The 8,417-nt window shown below is 34.6% G+C and overlaps 1 long non-coding RNA gene across 1 annotated transcript in view; it reads left to right on the top strand.

Annotated features, from left to right (window-relative positions):
* The window catches only part of LOC106690310 (uncharacterized), a 6,472-nt gene extending 1,353 nt beyond the window's left edge, over positions 1–5,119 (top strand). The window contains exon 2 of the long non-coding RNA XR_010842806.1: positions 4,735–5,119. This is a non-coding gene — a long non-coding RNA (uncharacterized lncRNA). The remainder of the gene's footprint in view (positions 1–4,734) is intronic.
* The last annotated feature ends 3,298 nt before the right edge of the window (positions 5,120–8,417 follow it).

The following is an 8,417-nucleotide window of genomic DNA, read 5'->3' as shown; positions in this document are numbered from 1 at the left end:
TATAAGTACTTATAAAACGTATAAGTATATATACGTATAAGTACAGAAAAAACAAATAAGAACATAAAACATTTATAAAAAAAACTCCACCTGTTCAGAATAAAGAACACTTTACAATGACACATATAAAATAAATAGTGGTCCTAATAGTAACTTACAGAAAAAAAAGAAAATTACATAATAATAATAGAAGTTACAGAAAATGGGTAGATAAGATTTAATAAAACACTACATTTTACATTGAACACGAAGAAAATAAAAAAATGGTCCTAAAACTAACTTACATCGAAGAATAAAAAAATATACAGTAATATACACATAATAAACTGTATATTTTTATATCGTTATACACAGGATCACTGAATTCTTAGCTGAGGACACTAGCTCACGGTTCTGACACTGGGTGCTTTAATTGTTTAATGTGAACGGTTCTCCCTTTCTATGGCTTCTGCAGACTTTCAATGGTAACAACATTGTGCACTAGAATTACTATCACCCTAAATGACCCTTCATAACACCGTAACTTCTTACCCCGATTAGAGCTTAGCTTATCATACACTATAGTCCCAATTTTTACCGCTCTCACGATGTCGCAGGCGCGTAAATTTTGCCGAGCCACTCTTTTACGTTTCTCAGTTATTATCCTATTGCGTACCCTGTCTCACAATTTTCTCAGCTCTATTCCATTATTAATTATGTCCTATTCGCTCACAGTAGTGACCCTGTAGTTGCGCACAGTGTCCGAAAAGAATTACGAACGGGAAAATCCAGTTGGATAGAGTGGTTATAAGCCACAATTGCTTTAGACACTGCAACGTTCGACTCCAAGCCATTCTCTATCTGCTATACCTACTGAGTGTACTTTGCAACCAATCTATGCCTCTCCTGCTCTTGGGATATCCGCGTGTGTTGAGGTGCCATACCACGTTTAGTGATTTCATCTTCGACCAAATGGTGGCATTATGGATTTCCCTTCCTCCATATGATGTAATGCGATCTGGAACACCATTAAACTGAACCATGTCCTAAGTGCTTCCAGTACAGCCTCTGCTGATCTGTACTGAACTTGATATGCCATTGCGGCCATGCTGAACAGATCTATGCAGTTATCCACCTGTATTCTCTCCAAGTGAAAGAGTCTACCTGTAGATCATTCAGAGTGTATCAGCGGTGGGAGTTTATTCTTTCCTTGATTTTCGTGCATTCCTATCGTTTTTTGGTGCTTAGAAAGATCTTGCAGGCACTTATTATCATCCCTTTCATCCCCCACAAAATGTAACGCCTACGACATGCCTGAAGAGTTTCGCTCTGCCCCGATGCTTCGTTTTTCCTTGGTGGTAAAAGTGAGTGCCACCTCCTTCTGACGCTCAACGTCCCGCACCGTATCTACCACGAGTTTACATCGGACAAAGGACCTGTCTACTCTGATTCGCTCCGATTGTCATAATCATTTATGTAAGATGTAAGATCGTGATTCTTCCCGGGCTTTGACGTATCTTGGAGGATTGCACTGATTTCTTTGTTTCTAGCTCCCGGTTGTGACCATATGATTGTCATTTCACTCCTCCCGTACATAATTATATATTTATTTATTACTGCCGTATAAGCCCGGAATGTTTCTCTGTTTCTTCTATCGCGTTCTCCATTATACCCTCCCATTCTTCAATAAGTTATTAAGAGATACGAGATACTCCGCCATCTCCGGCATGAAACGTCGGTAATAATTCAGAGTATCTAACAGTCTTCCGAGTCCATTCACATCTCGCGGTACCACCATCCTTGGTATTCCTTATATTTTAATTTTATTTCTTCTTTTTTGTATTGTATAAGCTTTTTATGTTTTTTTAAAATTATTTTATTGTGTATATTATCATTGTAAGTTTATTTTTTAATTTTAATATTTTAACGTATGCTACAAATGTAAAGATATACCAGTTTAATAATATTCACATTCTGTATTATGCCAATCCTAAATTATTATAGTATGAATAATGAGATTACTAAGAATGAATTTATGGAGTTACACAAAAAGTCTCATGTGTCATGGTCGCAAGTGCAGTTGACTGTTCACTTCGCTCTGTAGTTGTTACTGTGTCCTATGGGTTATTGTTCAAATCCCGCTCTCAGACTTCATATAGCGCGAGTTTATAAACCTCTGAAAATCCTCTTCCATTCTTGACAATCCTCTGAGGTGCCTAAAAAGAAGATGGCCAAGAGACATGATAGTATAAAAACGTCATTAGAGTGCTAAAAATGAAGTTATACTATCAACTGAAGGCTTATAAGAAGGTTAAGTGAAATTTGAAAACTGACTATCGTTACAAAATCATTCATCATACTGAACCAATTCAGAATGCAGTCTAACTCATGTTAGAACAGACGTTTCATTTATAATAATTATCACACGTACGTTTCTTCATTATCCATTAACTCTACGGCTTTCTTTGTAAAATATAACTTTTTTCTAAAATCTTTGACTTTCTAACTATATATGACATTTTAAATAAATAATATTCTAACTATATATCATACGTCCATTTTACTAACCTTATTTCCGGAAATTTCAACCTTAAAAGAATATTTTCCCTCATATCTCTTTAAGTAAATTAACAAATCCATTTATAATTCATATTTATTCATTTTATTTTACTAGCTAAAATGTGAAATGGTCAATTATTCCCGACAAAGAAAAATAAAGGTACTTTATAGAAAGATTTTTTTAATATTCCGTATTTAAACCCTGTCATACAATTTCGATAAAGATAAGACCTATCAGATATTAAATAACACTTAATTTTACATCAACGTACTGATTTCAATTAAAATTATTAGACCTGTTTTCCAGAAAATCGAAAAAGGTGAAAAATTAATTTTATAAAAGTTACACTAGCGAACAGTCTATTTCATCGAAAAAGTTTCAGTCTAGTCACTGGTATACACCCGCCTTAAATATGATATTTCAGTTTCATACAACTTTTCGTTTTTGAGCTAGATTAACCAGAAACAGACAAACAGACGCAAATGCACACGGACACGCGCACACGCAGAGACTATTATGCGAGACTTGGTTATTTGGGCTCAAGGGATCTCAAAGCGTGTATTTCCATCGAAAATGCGAATTCGAAATTTTGCACGATCGCATTACTTTCTCTTACTGCATATGGATAAGTGAAAGTAAAAATATACACTCAAAAACCATAGTTAATTATTGATTCAGAAAGTTAAAGAAAATTTTAAACTAATTAAAACACCGAGTGCACAAATATTTATCTGTTGACACTTCTAAAAGAATACTGATTGAACATTAAACTGATATTAAAATTGAAAACCTGTGTGTGGCACATGCGATTGCCTAAACGCCCTTTGATCAGACCACAAATTTAGGCCAACTTATACCAGCCAATCCAAATAATCTATCCATTCAATGGCGCATGCAATAGTTTGGTAACTGTGTAGCAGTATTATGACTTATTCTTTTGGATAATTTATATACTGAGCTAATATTTATTATTAAAAATGAAGAAAGATGGTTGCGGTCCAATGAAAAACAAAAAATAGTTAACTATATATTTTTTTTTTTGTTCACCCACGAAACACAACAATGTGATGATATGTTTTTTCATTTTAAAATCTGATTATATTTACTCTTGTTTTTCCTGTAAATTTCGCGGTAAAGAACAAACCTGCAAGCTCCTGTGCTCTTTATTAATAAATTTACCATTACTAGAAGAGCAAAATTAGTTGAATACACAATTTATTAAGGTAGGGGATATCTTTAACATTATTCAGCACTAAGTATTAATATATGTTTTAATTAATATATAACACTTTGATTCTTGTTTTAGAATTGTATTTTCACCACCATTTCAATTGAAGTGACACTTCTGGCCAGTCAGTTTGGTTTAAAAAGTTGCTGTAACATCCTGGGCATATACCTGCTTTAAATATGTCATTTCAGTTTCGTTTTCGTTTTTGAACTAGGCGGTTCACAGACTGTTTAACGAGATCTGGTTATTTGCACTCATGGGACCTCTAAAGGAGTATTTCTGTCCAAAACTCGAAGTCGAAATTTTGTTTGATCACAATACTGTTGAACGCCGTTGGACACAAATAAAATGTTTTTACTGTCTTATTTGTTACGGCTATATAACATAAAACGTTCTTACTGTAGTGAGAACAAAGAACACAACTTGGAAGTGGTCACAACACAGGCTTCTCAACTACTGCTGGTAGCCAAACAAAGAACATGTGGCTAGTCAACTACAATCGATATATTCACAGTTTGCCACAGATCAACTTGAATAAGATAAAAAATTAATTTTGAGTTCACACTTTAACAAATACTTCCTCTTATCATATAAAGGGAAGTTGATTTTAAAGGTCATGTAATGCTCTTTCTATCGTCTACTTCCGACTTTGTTGACATTTAAATCTCCTTTCGTTTCGCCTATTCTTATTTTATTCCTTTTCATTATGGAAATAGGTATAATCAAGGTAATTTACTCTCTGGAACACTCAAGCCTCTGCATACCGTCGTTTATTACATTCTTTTTTTACCAAGCATTTGTAGATATTTTGGATTGCGGCAAGTGGCAAATGTGTGGAACCGGCTTTAGAATTTACTGAACTCAATAACCTCCATTTTGGTAAATCAATAACCAGATATTTTGTTTAAGATTATAACTGTTTTTCCATAATGCAAATTATTATTATTTTGTTTTTCAAAATTTACAGGGAATGTATTACCTCCCCCACCAGGATTGAAGTATTGCAATGACACTGAACCTGGATGGTGCTGCCAAATCGAATATCAATGTCGTAGCCTGTATTGTCACGATCCAGTTACTGGGGATATAATTGACAACTTTGTATTTTGCAAACAGGACTAAACACACAGAAAGCTATGAGATGCTATCTTCATTTACTTGTTTTTATTTTTAAAGGAACAAAGAACACTCTGTTTTCGTGTGCTGAAGTCTTTGCTGATTGTAGAAAAAGTACGAAAATACTGATATTATCCTGATATATAATACTGATATCCTGATACTGATATTATTTCTTTTAAATTGACGAAATATTGTCAATAATTCTTTTAAATAAATTCTGTATTTGAAATAATGTTCTATTTTGTGAGGTATTGGTCTACTTACCCACTGTGGTCAACATTGCCCGTTTTTTATTTAAATGCCAAAAATTGTGGTGGTTTTTATTGCACAAGGTTAGTTATCAAGTAATTTTATCACCTTGTCTGAATATATCACTACTTTGCGTTGTTAGTCACACATCTTATCAAATAAAAAAAGGAGTTCTTATTTTTATATTCTATTAAAAGCTGTGTTGACTATAACATCTATTCACGTGATCCTTCTAACATTATATTTTATTTTTAACATATTTTAGGTAAAATAGAATTTCCTGTGTTGAAGAATTATGTACAGAGGTAGGTTAATGTGAACCCTCAGACATTGATGTTGCGTGTTTATTCATATTCTATGTTACAAATTTGAAAAAGTAGGCCCCAATGAGAAAATAGGATAAAGAAGCTGAAATAGACGGTAGGTAACCGAAATAGCACTATTCTTTAGACATTGTTATAGAAAAGTTTACCCCTAGTGAGTACACTAGTCTCCCAATGAAATGGGTATCAAGCCTAAGTGGAACCAATTGTTAGAGCTTGCGGGTTTTAGGAAAAGAAAAAAGTATGTTGAAATAATTCCGAAATGTGCTTCCAGTGCTACTCAGTATCTGAGGAAGAATGCAACCTAATACACCATTTCAGATATTGAAGTCGAGAGGTTCTCTTATGTAAGTATTTATTGTGGAGTTACAGAACATTTCTATTTCATCATCTTATTGACCAAAATTTAATATTTTAATGTACACAGTATAACTTGATTAAGTGGGCTCTGGGTATGTGAGGAACCTCTACAACTCATAATTACGAGGTTCCTGACAGTTTTGCATTGAAATACCTGTTACAGAAAACTTTAAACTTTAGTTATTGAGATTTGAATTTTTTGAGGTGTATCTTTATGATTGGGACTTTGAGGCTTAAAAACCTGTATAAGACAATTTATCAGGTTTAGAGTGGTTGTGACTATTTTGCTTACTGACATTTGAATTTCTTTTGCACAGGCTTTGTTTTTCAGTACTATCTATGGTTTTCTTAGAGTAAACCCACCATTGGTAATTGCTTAAAAAAGCTAGATTCAAAATGGCAGAAATATCTCTCCTGAGAGCTTACAAGAGGAGAAAGAGAAACTGTTCAACACTCGCTGAATGGGATCCAATTATTTTGAATCGAACCATATGCAGTAGCATCGAAAATGACTTTTGAAGATTTTGTGCGTATGAAGAAAAAATTATGAGAAGAGCTCACCGACAATGACATAGTTTCTGCGTGTTCTTCGTTCTCTTTGGAAATAGAAGGTGAAGAGATCCTTTAGTGTGTAAAAGCGTTAGAAACCTTACATAAATATTTTGAGAAGTCTATGTATGCCATAATGAAACACGTTATATCAATTTGTATTCGAGTGCAACTGTAACTTATGTACCAACCGATATAACTTTATTTTCCTAATTTTCCTTAGCCTTAAGCCATACATATAAAACCATAACATAGTCTCTTTTTTTTTTAACATTTCCTCCTCATTAAATGGAATCGGTACATTTTAACCACTCTTAGAGGGATCCTCTTTAAATAAGATAATTGTCAGTTTAAATTGATCTATTTGGTAAACTATGTACATGAAAAAAATTTAAAGTGATCAAAAAGCCTATGTCCCATGAGATCCCAGTTATCCAGGTTACACTGTATATTAAAATTAATATTTACTATGTTACTATGTTAGATAATTATTTATAGATTAGAGAGAGATAAAAATGCTTTATTCATTCATGCTGCCCAAATACATTGGGTTGCTACATTACACAGCATACTAATCAATCCGTGATCAGACGTATATAACTTACATATAATTACATGGTATAATAAAATAGAAAGAAAACTTTTTTTTCCCCACAGTTTCCTTTGACAATCAATTCCAGTCTATAAACCAAATACAAATATTTCAATTCATTCCTTTTTTCTTTCCCATTTCTGTTCCTTCAATTTCACCTTTTCATAATTTTTATTTCATCTGATCCACAAATCCGCTCTCCCTAATTCACCCTCCCAGATCCTCTCTAGTGACCCGCTAAACAAATTCACTATTAGACGGCAATGTGAGATCAGACCATTAATAATAATCACAGCAGTAGATCATTTCACCAAAAAACAAACAAATAAATACATTTTACCAGAACAAAACCAATACATAGATTCAAAAGAAAATATAATAAAAATCCGGTTACAAGAAACACTTGAAAATAAAATAATTTAATGAATAACTATGTTAAAACACACAAATCGACAGGTCCACATATTAAAATAAATAAATAATCTCAGAGCTAATTCCCATGCAAGTGATGTATGATCCCCAGGGAGTCCAACATAATATTTTCCACCAAGATCGCAATATCCCCGATGCTAACTCCTACGCCTTCTAATAAGTTCCTTGTTCTATCTGGTTTTGTTTTGTGAGATCCAAACCAGAGGCCTCTCACGGTGAACTCTCTCACTCCGTAGGTCTAGCGGAATTTTTCCTTAAGGAAAGAGATACATTTTTCATATATTTCCTTTTCTCCCCTTCCACTGCACCTTCCTGTTTGAGGTCATTACTCTCAAATTTTACCTTCGGATCCAAGACCAGAGCTGTGCCTACGACTTTTGTAAATGCGACAATATCGTCGTATCTTACGGATCCGTCGGTGTCAACGCAATAAACCTCCTCGAAGCGGATGAAGTCTTTTCTTTCAAGGAACTTCATCAATTATTCTTTGACCCTGTGGTGCCGGCGTGTTATAAAGAGTTGTTGGGGCATTTTCTATCGGCCTATTGGCTTCGTAATTGAATGTAGGCTGGAATAGGGCATCCGGAACATTCGACAGTCACAGGGCAATGGACCAATGCTGCAGTGGAGCTTCCCAATGACAGCGGATCAGACCCAGTCCTCGTTACCTCCTAGGTGCGTACAGCATCGAGGTGTGACGAGGGAGACGCTAACAAGCGGGGCTCACCAATTTATCAAGGTTATTAGTTAGATTTGTTACCACATCTTCTCCAAAAACTAGCTTTCCCGAGAATTTACATCCATGATATTTGATGGTGTCCTCGGCTATTGCCGTTTAGATGACCTCGGTATTCTCAAGAGAGAGCTTTTTTACCGCAGCGCTCCTTTGTCTATTACGATACGCACACTTTTCTTTGCATTTATTGCCAAACCAATCTCCGCGAGCAGCCTATGAACACTATTTATTATTCTTTCCGCAGAACCCCTGTCGCGCGCCGTTACAGCCTGATCGTCCGCGAACCCTGT

Source organism: Halyomorpha halys, unplaced genomic scaffold, assembly GCF_000696795.3.
Source record: "Halyomorpha halys isolate HHAL.00 unplaced genomic scaffold, Hhal_1.1 Scaffold50.1, whole genome shotgun sequence".
Lineage (NCBI taxonomy): Eukaryota > Metazoa > Arthropoda > Insecta > Hemiptera > Pentatomidae > Halyomorpha > Halyomorpha halys.
The sequence above is the reverse complement of the archived record's forward strand: the minus strand, read 5'-3'. Positions and strand labels throughout refer to the sequence as shown.